The sequence below is a fragment of the Meriones unguiculatus genome, chromosome 2 (genome assembly GCF_030254825.1).
Source record: "Meriones unguiculatus strain TT.TT164.6M chromosome 2, Bangor_MerUng_6.1, whole genome shotgun sequence".
Lineage (NCBI taxonomy): Eukaryota > Metazoa > Chordata > Mammalia > Rodentia > Muridae > Meriones > Meriones unguiculatus.
The window spans coordinates 41,829,626-41,845,096 of NC_083350.1; the positions used below are offsets into that span (position 1 = coordinate 41,829,626).

General features: G+C 43.4%; 1 pseudogene; it reads left to right on the plus strand.

The window, feature by feature from the left end:
• The first annotated feature begins 2,040 nt into the window (after positions 1–2,040).
• On the plus strand, positions 2,041–2,172 carry LOC132652607 (small nucleolar RNA SNORA48; annotated as a pseudogene).
• Positions 2,173–15,471: the final 13,299 nt, after the last annotated feature.

The following is a 15,471-nucleotide window of genomic DNA, read 5'->3' on the forward strand; positions in this document are numbered from 1 at the left end:
CTGAGACAGTTCACGTTAATTCAACAAAGGACTAGTAGTATCTTGGATAAATAATGTAAAGAGTAAAACAACAACCCAATTAGGAGGAAAGACATGAGTAGACATTTCACTGATGAGGAAGGATTTCCAAATAAAAGCTAGCACACGAAAAGACATAATAAAAATAATGTAATGACAGTGACATGTCTATCGGAACGCCTACAATAAATAGTGAACACACTGAAAGGATGTGGAAATTGGACCAACTGCTACCAGGAATATAAAACAGTCCAGCCACACTGAAAAATATTTTGATAATTGTCTATAAAATTAAACTTTATGACCCAGTGGTTATACTCTTGGACATTTATTCTGAAAGAAAATGGCAACTTATACTTATATACACACAGAAAAAGAATATGCAAAACATACTTTTTTTTTTTTAAGAGCCAGAAAACTGGATGTGTTGATAGTTAAATGAACCATGATGTATTTATACCAGGGAGTTCTATGCAGACACAAAACCACTTGGATGACTCCATGAAAAAGGAGTGAAAAAGGACCAACCCCAAACAAAACATTATTCATCATGTACTTACATAACATTTTAAAAATTACTAGGTTTTAGGAATGGAAGATGGATTAGTCATTACCAAAGCCTGAGGATAGGGAGGGACTCAGGAGGGGAAAAGTATTGGGGAGGGGGGCCGTTAAAAAACTTTCTTGTGCCTAGCTCTAGCTTTGCTCACTACTCTGGCTTCTGAAGACTCTGGAATCTCTAGAAAGTGCTGAATAACCTCAGGGAGGTGAATGCTGTCTGGTGAATAATTTCGGCACCTCCAGAGCAGAAAAGAGTGTTGGACTGTTGTTTTCCACAGCACCTATCTTTAAAGGTTCCTCAAATTTCCGAGTATTTCCAGAGAAGATGCAAAAGAGGCTTCGCTTAACAGCTCCTGTACTCAATTAGCATCTGATAATGGCTAGAACTGGAAGGCAAGCAGAGCTACTAAATTATCTCTACCTGATTATATCGTATACACTGAAAGGATTTCTCCAACAACCCAAGCAAATTCCTCGGATACCACTAAAAGCCAAGCAGGGGAATGAAGAATAACAGCTTTCTGGCCACCCACCCTTCAGTGTTATTTATGAAGTCCAGATATGATCTCCATGAGTCTACAGACTTGCAATGTTGGTTTTGCCCTAGACACAACTGTGTTCCATTATCCACAGCTGTCACTACTTTGAGACTATCTGGAGGCCACTTCTAAGGATCTGGCAAATGGTCTTTCTGAAAGGCCACAGGCTACTTGACCTGGACTCCTGTGTTTACAGAACCCCAAGTGCAGCTACCAAAGCACATTGCTGCTTATACACTGAAATTGTTTCATGTTTGCCTACATATATTTAACCTTTGTTCCCTTTGCAGGGAAGAAAGAGAATATTTTCTCTCCCCGTTCTTTTTGAAATTTCAATTGCTCCCACAGAGCGATCTCTTCAAGAAGTCACAGAAATAAAGGCATAACTCATACCCAGTTGCTCCCACTGTCTGGGCTGCGTGTACATGAATTCTCTTTCCTCTCTAATCTGGGTCTGACTTAAACTGGTGAGTGGTTGCCAGGTAACAGGAAACCTATGTGAAATCAGAGGAGGCAGCAGTTTCTTGTGCCTCTCCCACCCCTTGGATCAGAGATACTCAGGGTTTAAAACGTAAAATTCTGACTATGTAACTCTGGCTGGCCTGTTTTTATGCAATCATTAAACAAGGCTCATGGCTTTCTTTGAAAACAAGTATTACTGGCCTATGCCCTAGAAAAATGCATGTGTTTTCAGATACATAACATTTTGCTTTATAGTTTGAGAGTCTCAGACCAGCTGAACTGCCACAGCCAACCTGGGGAGCTGTGAGTTAGAATTAAAGTATCAAGTAATCAAGAGAATAAATAGTCAACTAAATTTGTAAAACAAAGACATTTCTGTATTGTGCTCCAAATTTCTAGACATAACAAAAGATTTTTTTAAAATTGTACCCCAATATAGAAATAATAAAAGAGTAATTTCTGCCCCCCTGGCAATGGATAAAGAGACACCTTGTTGGTGGTGGTCGTATATCAGTCAGGGTCAAAGCAGATGGCAGTCCTAGCTCGATGCTGGGCTTGGTGGCCAAAGCTGTCTTATGTCTAGGACTCATAAAAATCAAATCAAATCAAATCCAGGCAGCATAGCACAGGAGAAAGAAGACAGAGACCTGCGGACTGCCGTGCAAGCCACAGACCTGCCCTGCAGCCCTTGGCACGAAGAGGGCCATAGACGCACGCTTGTTGCCACACCACACAGGGGCCCACCAGCTTCATGGCCAGCCTGCAGAGGTAGCCACCACAATGTGCAAATGTTACACCCAGTTCGAGAGCCCCCAAAAGATCTACAGGAATCGACTCCGTTGCAAAACACATGAGGGTCTTTTTATTGTAAATTACAAGCTGCAGCTTGGGCCCACAACACATAGCACCGAAGCGGTGGATGCTGAGCGCGCTGTGCCCAGGTTAGTTGGGTGATTTAAAGATTCTGGTCCCTCCCAGCATGCCCAAGGCAGGGGCGATTCCTGCCTGACAAGCATCTATTGGTCAAAATGCTACATTTTGAATTGATTGGCTATAGGAAGGTCCCCAGACCATAACGACCTGGTGTCCCTCCCTAGGGGATGGGTCAGTTTCCTAGCAACTGTTATCTCTAGTGGGTGGGGAAAGAATGCAGTAAGGCGGTCCTTCCCCTCAGGGCATTACTAGACTTCTCCACCCACATAGTTCAGGTCTTAATAATAACTGCTAATTTTTAATCTTTTTGGTCTCTCACAAATATGTGGTGGTCAGATGGGAGAGAAAGAGAAGTGGGATAGCTTGAGCATTATGAAGAGAGATGGAACTGGAGACTCCGGGGTGGAGAGGAGTAGCCTGTTAGGAGTGGCCAGCCCTGCCAGTTGGGGCCATAGTGAGATCCCAGCCCAAGCTGCCACTAAGGGCCATGTCTGTGTCTGTGTCTACGCAGTGTCAGAGGTTCGTGTCAATGTCCTTTACTCATATTACCACTAGAAAACATGGGGATATCCCTGGTTGGGCAACCACTGGGGACAACATGGATGTTCAAGGGCTGTACAAAACTGGACCTGACTGGTCCCTCCCCTCACTTGGGAGAGCAGACCATGGGCCTTGCCCAGGCACCACAGTGGAGCTGGTTCTGGAGGCAGGAGTATGGGCAAGCTAGCCCCCAGGGCATTGAATGTGGGAGAGCTGACCTTGCCACTTGTCTGCTGTGGAGTGGCCCAGGGACAAAGGTGATGCCCCCTGCCCCTCACCACCTCCAGCACTTGGGAAAGCTGCTTGCAGGGCTTGGGAGAGCTAGTCTTGCCCCTCACCAGCTACAGCACTCAGGAGAGAAGGCCCTACACCTCTCCTGGACAGCATAGCAAAGCTGACCCTGGTGGTACAGGTGCAGGTGAGTCAGCCCCAAGGGCGAGGGCTTAGGAGAGTGTGGAGAGCCGCTCGTTAAGCTGCATTGTTGTGTTTTGATCTTGGCCTTTACCTTGACAAAGAAAGGAGGAAGTTTTGCCAAATTCCTTAAAAGCGTGTTCCAAATTCCTTAAACACCGGTCTGTGAGACCTTAGACCATAACTGCTTTAGGAACTTTATCCGCTACAGGGAGATAGTTTTTGAGAAAGGTAAGTTGGGCGTTCCCATGAACCTTTTCCTTTTGAATTGATGTGACTTGTCTTTGTTTTACGTATAAAACAACCCTGGAATAAACCGATGCTGCTGCTTCAGTCATACTGACAGCCCTCTGAAGCCGTCCTGTGTATAGTGTGTTTGTTTTAATTATTTTAAATCCTCACTCTCCACTCAGGTACTGTTCGACTCTGCTGGCAGGCTCCAGCAGGAGAGCTGGCCCGCCACTCATCTGCAGTGAGGTGGGATGGGTGCAGAGGTGATGCCTTACCGGCCTTGGAGTCACAGCAGTTGGGAGAGCTGGCCTGCCACTCATCTGCAGTGAGGTGGCATGGGTGCAGAGGTGATGCCTTACCCGCCTTGGAGTCACAGCAGTTGGGAGAGCTGGCCCTGGGTTTATGAGAGCCAGAGTGCTATCCCTGCCTCTGTGGAATGCAGCACTTGTGAGAGTAGGCCCTGCACCTAGTCTGGAGAGCACGATAGAGCTGGCCTGTTGGAGTGCGTCCAGGTGAGCCAGCCCAAGGGTGAGAGAGTGGGAGAGGGGGCCTCACCACTCATCTGCCATTAGGTGTGGGTGCAGGGGTGATGTCCTCTCCCTTATGCCCTGCTACCTGCAGTGGCCAGGAGAGCTGACTTTGGGGTCATGAGAACAGGAGAGCTATCCCTGTCCCTCACTGGCTAGAGCACTCAGGAGAAAGTTTCCTGTACCCCACCTGGATAATATAGAGGGGCTGGCCCTGATAGCAAAAGCAGGAGCCACCCCCAAGGGTATGAGAGTGGGAGAGCTGGCCTAGCCCCTCACAGACTACAACACTTGGGAGACTGGGCTCTGAACCTTGACTGGGCAGCACATTGGAGCTATTCTGGAGGCATGGGTGCAGGTGAGATGGTACCGAGGGCATGAGAGCAGGAGAGCTGACCCTACCTCCTTGCTGAGGGAGGCATTGGGTGGCCTAGCTGGAACAGTGCTGGAGAGCTCACCCTGGTAGTGAGAGCCAGCTGGCTGACCAGTCAGCTACCACTTAGGCCCAGATCTGGAGCCCTACATGACCTACCCACAAATCTGTATTATCTGAAAACTGTTGGAATGTGTGGAAGGGCCAGTCCTGCTGTTCCAAATCTGCAAGATTGGCACAGGGCAACGATAACCAGAGGGAATCCAGATGAGGATCCAATATTAATGGTATCATTGAAGCCAGAAATAAGCCAGACTGATGATTCATTGTAATGAACATTTGTAAGTGAAGATGTGTGGACAGAGGGATCTATACTGTGGGACACTGAAGTGGAAGTTTCCGGTTTCTTTGAAGACTCTGTTTGTTATGTCATGATATTTTCTGGTTGTATTTTCTGGTTATGAAGTTTCTGGTTTCTTTGAAGATGATGTTATGTTGTGTTATTTTGCTAGAAGCTGTCTTGTGAGAGGGCATATGATGTTTTGCTGTGAGCTGTCTTGTTCGAGGGGCGTGATTTTGGCCAGCTGAAAACAGCTGTAGGTGGACTCTGAGGAGAGGAGGTATATAGAAGCCCACAGGCAGTGAGATAATGCTTTTTGGATTGATACAGCTTCGTAGATCTTTGTTCTTTGACACTTCACCTAGCAGAGAGAAAAGTTCCAGAGAACGTCTCAGGGCAATCCAACTGAGTCTTGTGGCTTTCATTGACTTGTTCTGATTCAGTGGAGTCTTGCTGCTTCTGTTGAATCTGCTGATCCGTGCTGCTGTCCGGTGTTGGCATTTGGACGGGACTGCTGGTATTGAGACACGAAGAGTGGACTCGCTCCAAGGAACTCCATATAAAAAGGTCCACAACCTCCTTTTCCTAATGACCTTCCTTCTCCCCTGTCTTTGGTCAGTGGGTAAGGGAAGGGAGGTAGAAGCCTTGAAGAACCCTAAAAAGTAAGTTTGCTGTAAAATCTAAGCCTACAGGACACACTGTGACTTACTCCAGCTTCCGTGGTGAGATGTTTTCTAGGCTTTGTTGTTGTTGTTGTTGTTTGTTTGCTTGTGTGTTTTACTTTAGCAGGGACAAAGGGTGAAGGGTTGATATGAAGAGACAGTGAGATGAGCAGGGCTGGAGTACATAATGTGAAACTCAAAAAGAATTAATTAAAAGTGTTTTGTTTTGTTTTGTTTTTTAAGAGTAAATTCAGTGAATTTTTTTTTAGGAAGATGAAAGTCAGAAGGAGCTATATTCCAAATGCATGCCGTGGGATTGCTAAGGAAACGCACACAGGCCCCAGACAACACTGTGCACCTGTATGTACGCAATGGGATTGCGGCAGAAAGGCCGAGGGACCAGACATGCTGTACACCTGTAACTACTGCAGGAGTTCCTGGAGGCAACCAGCAAAATGATTTTCCAGGGATGGGAGCAACAGGGCCAAACTAGTCATTGACTTCAATTTTTCCCCAGTGCAATGAATCTGAGGAAAACAACAGTAGAAGGCGGTGAAGAGTCTTGGAATGTACAGTCTGTATAGGACTGGGGCGCTGGTGGTTCCCTAAAAATGGAGGAACATCCCATTTGGAGTACTGCACCTCACTTCACAGACAGTAAAGTAAGGTTGAACAGGCGCTCTAAAAGATACGTAACCAAGGGTTATCAAACATCAAAAACAACAAAACAAAAGATTTTGTAATAACATTCAACAAGTCCTCAGAGAAAGTACAAAACAGAAGGAATAAGAATAAAGAAGATAAGTAATTGGGAAAATATTTATATTTTCATAGTCTAGTATAAAAGAACATTCTGAAAATATCCATAAGTGGTAGCCAAAGCAAAGGAAAAAACTAAGCAAAAAGAGCAGGCAAAACACAACATAAAAGTATAATTCATAAAAGGGAAATTAATCTAATTTAATCAGTTCTTGTGCCTCTCTTTGCCACCTCATTACTAAGGAGCTAATGGGAAGTCATCTTGTTCCTGGACAAACTAGAGAGAACACTTAGAGGCCACATTCAGCCTCAGGGACTCTGGGCTGCCAGAGCTGGTCTACCACAGGGCACTGTGAGAACAGACATTTCTCCAACCAAAAAGCCACAAGCCAAAACGAGGTACAAACTGATCTTAACCTCAAATTCTGTTTCCCTCTGAATAGTTATTTCTGTTGGGTCTTGGTTTTTGTTTTTAATGTAGAAGGGTAAAATGGTAACAATAAAAAGCCATGGGTAAAAATCCTCACCATTTATTGGAGAGAGAGAGAAAGAGAGAGGACCAGCTTTTTCTAAAGATTCAGGTGTCTCTCGAATTGTTAAAGATAAGTGGGAACTTAAAAAAAAAAACCACTATATGTCAAGCACATTCAGGGAACTTGGGTGTCCCATCAGGGACTGATAGGGAAACAGGTGCAGAGGAGTGAAACCTCACACATGATGGTACCGGACTGGCAGATGGCATAGCTGTTCTGAAGATCCAGATCTCCTGGACCCCAGGGTGGCATTTTTAACCACTCTAAATTACCGTTTCAAGTTTATTGGATGCTGTGGCTCTGGGCCTGCAGCCGAAAACACTACAGACATGATTTTACCTTTCTGAGGAACAGGGAATTCTATGGGGAAAGCACAGGGAAATGTTTAAATGCATAGTTGTGGCTCCTAGTTCACTGACAGGTAGTTTAGCTCAATAGATTAAAAAGAAATCTATAGGGCCTGGAGACATAGCTCAGCAGTTAAGAGCACTGACTGCTCTTCCAGAAGACCTGCACCAGCAAGATCCATGTGAAGGCTTACAACCGGCTGACATTCAAGTCCCAGGGTATCCAATGCCTTCTTCTGGCCTCCATAGACACTAACACACACATACGGTACACAGACATACAGGCACACAAAACACATACACATAAAACTAATAAGTAGATTTAAATATTTTTAAATGAAAAGAAACCACAACCTACAATGTATAGGCTAAACAATTGCAACAAGAGCAACCTGTTGTGTCTAGAACGTACAGTGTCTCCACCATGAGATGGGTTGCTTATGTGGTAAAGAATTATCCATCCCCGAAGGAAGGTCTGACCTTTGCCCCTAGCTCTAAGAAATGGTCTCTAAGCTTTTGGAATGCCACATGGCAGAAGGTCTTTATTTCCCTCTACCTTTGGTAGCAGTGGACAGCCATGTGGTTTCAGCTCAACTTCTGTAGGGACTGAAAACTAAAAGTAAGCTAAGTGGGCCATCAACTGTATCTCTGTGACCAATTCACAGGCCCAGCTCTGGACTTGCAGGATAGCAGGCTCCCTTGGTTGGCAGTGGTCAGTGCATGCTGCCACAATGCAGGGTGGGGCAGCACTATCCACAGCATCCCTTGTAGCTCCCCAGGGCTACTCCCATGGCCCATACAGTGCTTGGCTGGTCCTAATCTGCAGTTCTTCACAGTGATGAACCATAACCATGAGAATATCTGTCTGGATTTCATGAGTCCACTGAATCTTTGAGTTTGGGAGTGGTTTTAAATTCTCTTCTGATACTGGCTGTGTGGTGATGTGGGTTTCTCTGAATTGGTGGTTCTCATGACTAGTTCCGGAAAACACAACTTCTAGTCTTCAATAAATCATATGAAATAAATGGGAACATGATCTAACCCTCTCACAAAGAACAATACACAAGATAATACAACTGAGACAATGTATTTGTCAGCACTCTGTGATCCATAAATCAATAGACTTGTTATTGTTGGTTGTATGCTGTTTCAAGGAGTTTCAGGGAGGTTAACTTTTAGCTTATTTGGAGAAGGTAACAGTTCCATCATGGACACTGCAGACATTGATTTCCATATCTACTAATTACTAAGGTTTGGGGCAGGCAGGTTATTTAATCTCTAAGGTTTTTTAATCTTCATGAGCCTTGTCTACAAAGTAATTTAGATTGCAAAGTTGATATAAAAAACTAAGACTTTATCTAACTCATTTTACTGTTATTGATTAGTTTTTATTGTCATTGATTTTTACTATCAATCAACTGTGTAGGTATAAAGAGTGTTGGGTGCACAATGGCATATTTTTTGCATAAAATCAACATCTCATTAAACTTTTGTTTTCATTGCTGCTGTGTCAGAATATTAATAAGATAGCTATATTAACAAAGTATAACTTTAAAACCTTAGATTTCCACCTGGTTACCCTTAATAAGGATGGCACTTATCTTGTTTTGTTTCTATTTAGACACATAGAAGCTAGTTGGTTGGTGTTTGGCTGATTAAGTTACTCATATCCATTCGAGATAATAATCAAAAGTGGGTTCTAATGAGAATTCATAAAATTATATAATAAAAATAGAATCACAGAGGGTTGGCGAATAGTGTAGACAGTTGGACCCCCTCATGGCTGCCAGTCCTGTTGTGTAGGAGATTGGAGCAGTCACTTCCATGACTGCCGTGGGACATCCCATGCCACATAGATCCTATCCTTCATTGCCCTCCACCTACTCAATGAAACTGTGGGCTTCTTATCTCAGAGGAAGGTCTGCATGGCTGACTTCAGGGTACAGGCTCTTGATAATTGAGCCCAGTTTAGACCTGGGTTGTTGTAAATCCATTCACTTTCGGCTGGATGAGAGTTACTAAGAACCAGTGGGTTTCATGTGTATATTCTCCCTGCTCTCACTAGCATGAGATGAATGTTACCTCATTCTGCTGGTTAGAGCTAGGGCTCTGATCATAATGGTGGTGACTGTTCTCATCTGCTGACCTATGAGTGCACGAAGTTCAAAGCACTGTAGATCAATGGGGCTCTTGGTGTGTGTCTTTACAAAATAGTTCACCTTAGATTATCATCAGCTTTAATCGTTGAGTGCCCAGCATTCCCTGGAAGAAGACCCCTGTGAGTCATTGGGGGGTGGTAAGTGGAGCCTTCTTTCTTCTAACCTGCTATGGTTTGGAAATAGTTTAAGGATGCCCTTCTAGTATTTCTCTTTTGGAAACTTAGTCCCCAAGGTGATAATGTAAGAGGCAGTGAGATGGAGCCTAACAGGAGGTCTTGAAGTCATGAGGAATGTATCTTAGATGGAATTAATATAGTCTTCAAGGGACAGCAGTTATGCTCTGGCTTCTTTTCTATTAACTGTTTTTCCCTCTTATCTCTCAGTTCCCACCATGATGCCACCTGTCATGAGTTTGGACTGTGTCATGCCATTTGGACTTTTAGCTTCCCCAACTGCTACCTAAATAAGTAGCTTTTCTTTATAAGTTTTCCCAGTTTCTGGTATTTTCTTATAGTAATGGAAAATGGATGAACAGACACTCCTTAGGTGTCAGAAATGTATGCTTCTCATAGGGGAACAGACAGCGCTATATAAAGGGCTCTGGTTTAGTCTCTATACTGTGTCTCTTTAAGGATGGCAGGATTTCTAGGGTAGTGTGACCATAATGGCACGTCAGTTATATCTTCATATGATCATAATTGTTCTGTGTAAATTCAGCAACTTTGAAATGGTATATGATATATGAGTTGGTATGAATGGATTGCCTAATCATCAAAACTATTTTTCTGTGAAATGGGTACTCAGGCTGAATACTGTGTTCTGTGGGAACTTACCCAAGTCAGACATTCTGTAAGTCCCCAGAGGTGTTGCTGGCTGGGGCTCTGAGAGGTAAAAAAGCAATTCTATACTCTAAATTGGTCTTTTTCCTACAAAGCTTAACTGCTGAGCATTCTAGAAGAGAAGGGGTCCTGCCTACTCTTCTTCCCATCAAGCTGTTGGCCTCAAGGTAGAATGTCATTGAGCCTGGCCTCTGATGATGGCAGGTTAGACGCTCATAGATGGCAATGGCTAAATCAGCTTTGGTGATGAGATATCCTATTGAGCCTACGTGTAGCCTTTGTCTTGGCTAGAGTTCTCTTCTCTCTTCTAGTGTACAGATCCCACATAGGTTGTGATAGGTGTGAGGGACACTACTGCAAATATGGCAGAGCCATGGACACCAGAGCCTTGGCATCTTACTCATGGTGTCTGACCTGACCTGACATGTTGCAGGCTTCCGTTACTGTTGCTGGTCTTTTCTGTTTAATGCTTGAGTGGTTCTGACAACCTCCCATTCAAAATGGACAATCCTAGATGCACAGTTACTAGGTGTTCTGATCGCGCTTTCTACCTCTCACAAAACCATTAACATGGTGGAAGGGATGTTCTCATAAGGAATCTGGATCCTCTGCTGCAAATGGGACGCCTTGTTCCAGACATCTGAGTGCTTATAACTCTCCCAGTTGGGCTTGCCACATTGCAGCTTTTCCTATCACAGACAGCTTCAACACCGTGGGGCTTCCTGAGTCACATGGGCTTAGCATTAGAGCTATTTGCTCCGAAGCTTAAATTAACACTCAGAGCTGCAGTGTTCTGTGTCATTCTGTAGGGACTGGAAAGGTTTACCAGATGGGAAATGGGTCACGTCAGGATCCAAATGGCACCAAGTACACGCGTCTACCTTTGTAGAAAGGAAGCAAGAATCACAAACTTGTCTTTCCCTTTGGAGAGAATGCTCCAGCTGTCTCCTGAGCACTGCACTTCTGTAGCTTTACTCGAGGGCTGATCTCTGGGGTTTTCTCACATGCTGGGAACGTAACTGCCTTTCCGAGGCTGAAACGATTACCTTCCTCGTAACTCATAGTGTCCACTCAGTATGTTGTCTTCAGTATAATGGATCAGTCAACTTCTGGGTAGATGTTCAAATACAAGGGTATGATCGAGGATAAAGGAACAGAGTTGAGCAAAAACTTCAAATGAAGATTCTTGTCGGTAAGAAGGGCATTTCCCACCAGGCAAAAATCGTGTGGTTCTCACTATACAGAGCCTGGAAATGCTGAAAGCTGTGGCCTCTGGAACATATTTCTGTAAGCCTCTTGGGGTGACTGCAGCAGGCTGTCAGATGGCAACACTGCCTGCAGCAAAGAAAGGGAACCCTCCCATGGCTGAACCAGTAAGTTTCATAGGGGGTGATATGTGTTTCATTCTATGTGTTTTTCTGTATTCCCCAGATTTTCTAAAGTAAACATATATTGTCTCTGATAAAAAACAAAACAAACAAACAAACAAACAAACAAACAAAAAACTAAAAATTTTATAGCTGTATTCCAAAAATGGTTTTGGGAACCGCACTATTTCATAGTGACATCTTGTTTGCTGTTTCGTTTTCCTGTTTGGAACTGAAGATTGAACACGAGATCTTGCACACGATACGTAAGTGCTATACCACTGAGCTACACCTTTAGTCCTGAAGCATCTGTAATAGATCTTTGACCAAGTCTGACTTTTAAGTCAGGTCTTGGAGGTTTTTTGTTTTTTGTTTTGTTTTTAAATTTTTTTATCTAGTTTGTATGTGCATGGGGGTGCATGGGGGCCTTGCGTGCCAGCTTGCCTGTGCATACATGTATGTGCAGAATTCACGGAGGCCAGAAGAGGGTGCTGGATCCCCAGGACCTGTAGTTAACAACTGTCTATAGAGCAGATATGTGGTTGCTAGGAATTGAACCTGGGTCCTCTGGAAGAGCATCTGGTGCTCCTAACTACTGAGCCATCTCTCTAGGCCCAACTTTTACATCTTAAAAAGTGATTTAGCACCATTTTAATCTTGTTTACAATTTTTAGTGCTGTGGTTTGGGAGAGGTCTTTAGTGTTCTGTCCTTTTTTTTTTTTTCCCTGACTATTTTAGAAAATATAAAGGTTGGTGAGATGGTTCAGTGGGTAAAGGTGATTGCTCAAGAATGACAAGATGAGTTGGCTAAATGGCACCCACGTGATGGAAGGAGAGAACAGGCAACACGAATAAATTAAAAAAAGAAAATATGGAATATTGCATATTTTATAAAGAAACTATCAAAATGACACCCCTAACCCTAACACCACTGATCAAATGTTACTAATATTTTATGGTATTTTTTGTCATGCTTCCTCCCCACTTTTTTTTTTCCCTCAAAAAGTTAAGATGAAGGGAGTCCATTCTCCCACTTGGCTTTTTCACTGAACAGGGTGCTTTTATTTGAAAGAAGTGTTTCTGCCCTAGAAAAAGGAAATAGGTGTGGGCCTAGAAGTTTCCATCAGACATGGAGGTCGAAGAGTAGATCAGCCAGCCACTGCAAATGTTGAGATGGGAATCCTGTGTTCAAGCAGAATAACTGATGACAGGTGACTCACAGGGGAGAAAACAGTCACAGCCCACAGTCACACCAAAGGTCACGCTCACTACCGTGGGTGGAACGCAAGGACCTGTATATATGTACATATCACACATATATGTGTATGTATCTGGAAAAACATTTCAGACATTCATTTCGTTCATTTCCGAGAACCAGGATCACCTTGTGGCTGGTGGAGCTGTGTGCTAGCAACAGACCATGGGCTGATCAGACAGTCTAGAGTATCCAAAACAGGGCTGCTGAGTGAGCACCGCACACCCCCAGGCTTTTCACAGAAGGCTAGCCTACTGAGAACAAAGACTATTCTCACCATGCCAGGACTGGAAAAATTAAGGGCTCTGCCTTAGGAAGTTTTTTTTTTTAATAACCATCAATCAGAGGAGGGAGTTCTGTAAGTGAGAATCAAAGCAAAGTATCTTTACTGTGCCTTCAAGGGGTTCTCAAGTATGGGAGTTACACATTGAATAAATTTGGCCATGTGTCAGTAATTGTTGGATTGAGTGATAAAAACATTGTGGGGTTTTCCCATGCTTTGTATGCTTTTCAATTACATAATCAAAAATGTTCCATCTGTTTGTAGCAATAACTCAGAAGCTCTGGGGCTTTTTATCAGCCCTAATGAGCAGCTTATGTCCAGTGTCCAGAATAGTCCTTCCACATTCCATGTTTTTTTAAAATGCCAGCTTGGTATACATTAATGCTTTTAAACAGAGATTCCAGCTTTTAGCCTCCTCCTGTCCAATATGCGCATGAACTTCAGCGTTGAGGCATGGTCTTGACCTAGTGTGGATTGTAAGGTGAAGGCCTTCTGTTGTGGTGAGTTTTCCATTCTTCATGAGAAACCTTAGTGTAGCAGAGCTCATTGACATAGTGGTGACAAAGAGGACAGGATCAGGGACATGAGATAGGAGCAGAGCACAGAGAGAGCTTGGCTCATCTTCTTTTATGCTCATCCCTGGCCTCCTCTTTACAGAATGCCACCAACATATTTTGTGCATGGATTGCCACCTGTATTCTTCACAAAGTATCTCAAGACTTTAAAAGTATGATATTTCCTAGCCTGGGCTCTCTGGAGCATTTGTGGTTCTCATGGACCAGGGCACAAGTAGAGCTTTAATTTCTTCTGGAATTATCATCTCAAGGGAAAAATGTGACTTTAATGTCCTTCATGTAAGCACAGATGATATCCATTGTTCTCATTTGCTGGCTGTTTACTACTGTGAGAAGCATTAATATAAAACATCTCACCACAATCTTATACGCCCATTTAAAAATGAGAACCTTGGTCTGGGGATGTGCTCAGTTGGTAGGATGTTTACCTAGCAAAGACTTTCTACAAGTTAAGAGTGGAAGTGTGATTCACAGAACACTGATTCATAAGCCCCTGGGTGATGATGAATGGAAATACTGAGCTACTTTGTCATAGAAAACAGGACAGTGGTGTGTTAGCTATTACATGCTATGCACCTCTCCCACCCTATTCCTACATTAAAGCAAGCCCCTTTCCCAAAACATGGGTATTTATGCAGTAGGTCATGAGGCTGGACCCCTCATGAATGGAAATCAGTACCATGTGGATTCTTTTGATATCTGAAGACACAGCTAAACAGCCTATTTGCAAACAAAAGGCTTGCACAGCCAACACAACCGAAATCTTGAAATTCCCAACACTGAGGACTGTGAGAAATGAATTTCTGATGTTTAAGCTACCTGGTTTATCATATTCTTAACAACAGCTCAAACTGATTGAGATAAGGTATTAACTAAAGGGAAAAGAAAGCCAGTGAGTGGTTTTCCTCATTGATGCACGTAATTATTCCCAGACAATTCTACATGGGCCTCTTTCCTCTCTATCTGTCTTGCAGAACCAGTGACCCTCTGTTCTGAACTCTCTTCAAGAACATTTTTGATAGCCTTGGATGACAAAGATCGTATTTTTCCTTAAATCAAAAGACATTTATTTACTTTCCAGTAAACAAGCTATTGTCTTCATCTGAAACAAAGGCAGTTTGTTCCTTTTCAAAGATGTGGGTTCCCTAAACTTGGGGTTCTTCTACAGCACTCTACCGCCACCTCTGCAGGCATTGGCTGGCTCTCTCTATGTTGTCTTGCAGGATTTGAGGCTCAGAGAAGGAAGATAAATATTCTGAAGCACATGTGTGCTGACTGTTCAATAGCTTAGTTGATCAACAGCTGAACAGCACTGGAAACAGGCTGGACTGACCACACAGTACACAGAACACTGCACCCAATAAGGCAACATACATTCTTAGGCACCCATGAAGATTCATGAAGATTCTACTAGCACCCATGTTTGACATCACAAAACAAACTTCAATACAACCAAAAGGATGGAAACTAATCTTTTAAAGATTTATTTACTTATTTATTTAATGTATATGAATGCTCTATTTGCCAGAAGAGGGCATCAGATCCCAGTATAGATGGTTGTGAGCTACCATGTGGTTGCTGGAAATTGAACTCAGGACCTCTGGAAGAGCAGAACAGTGCTCTTAGCTGTTGAGCCATCTCTCCAGCCCGAAATAAAATTTCTTATTGAAATTTTAATGAATATAATGAATGTAGAAATTAACAGCAAAAGATCCAGGCTTGATAACAGCACTTGGGAAGCAGAGTTTAAGGCCAAT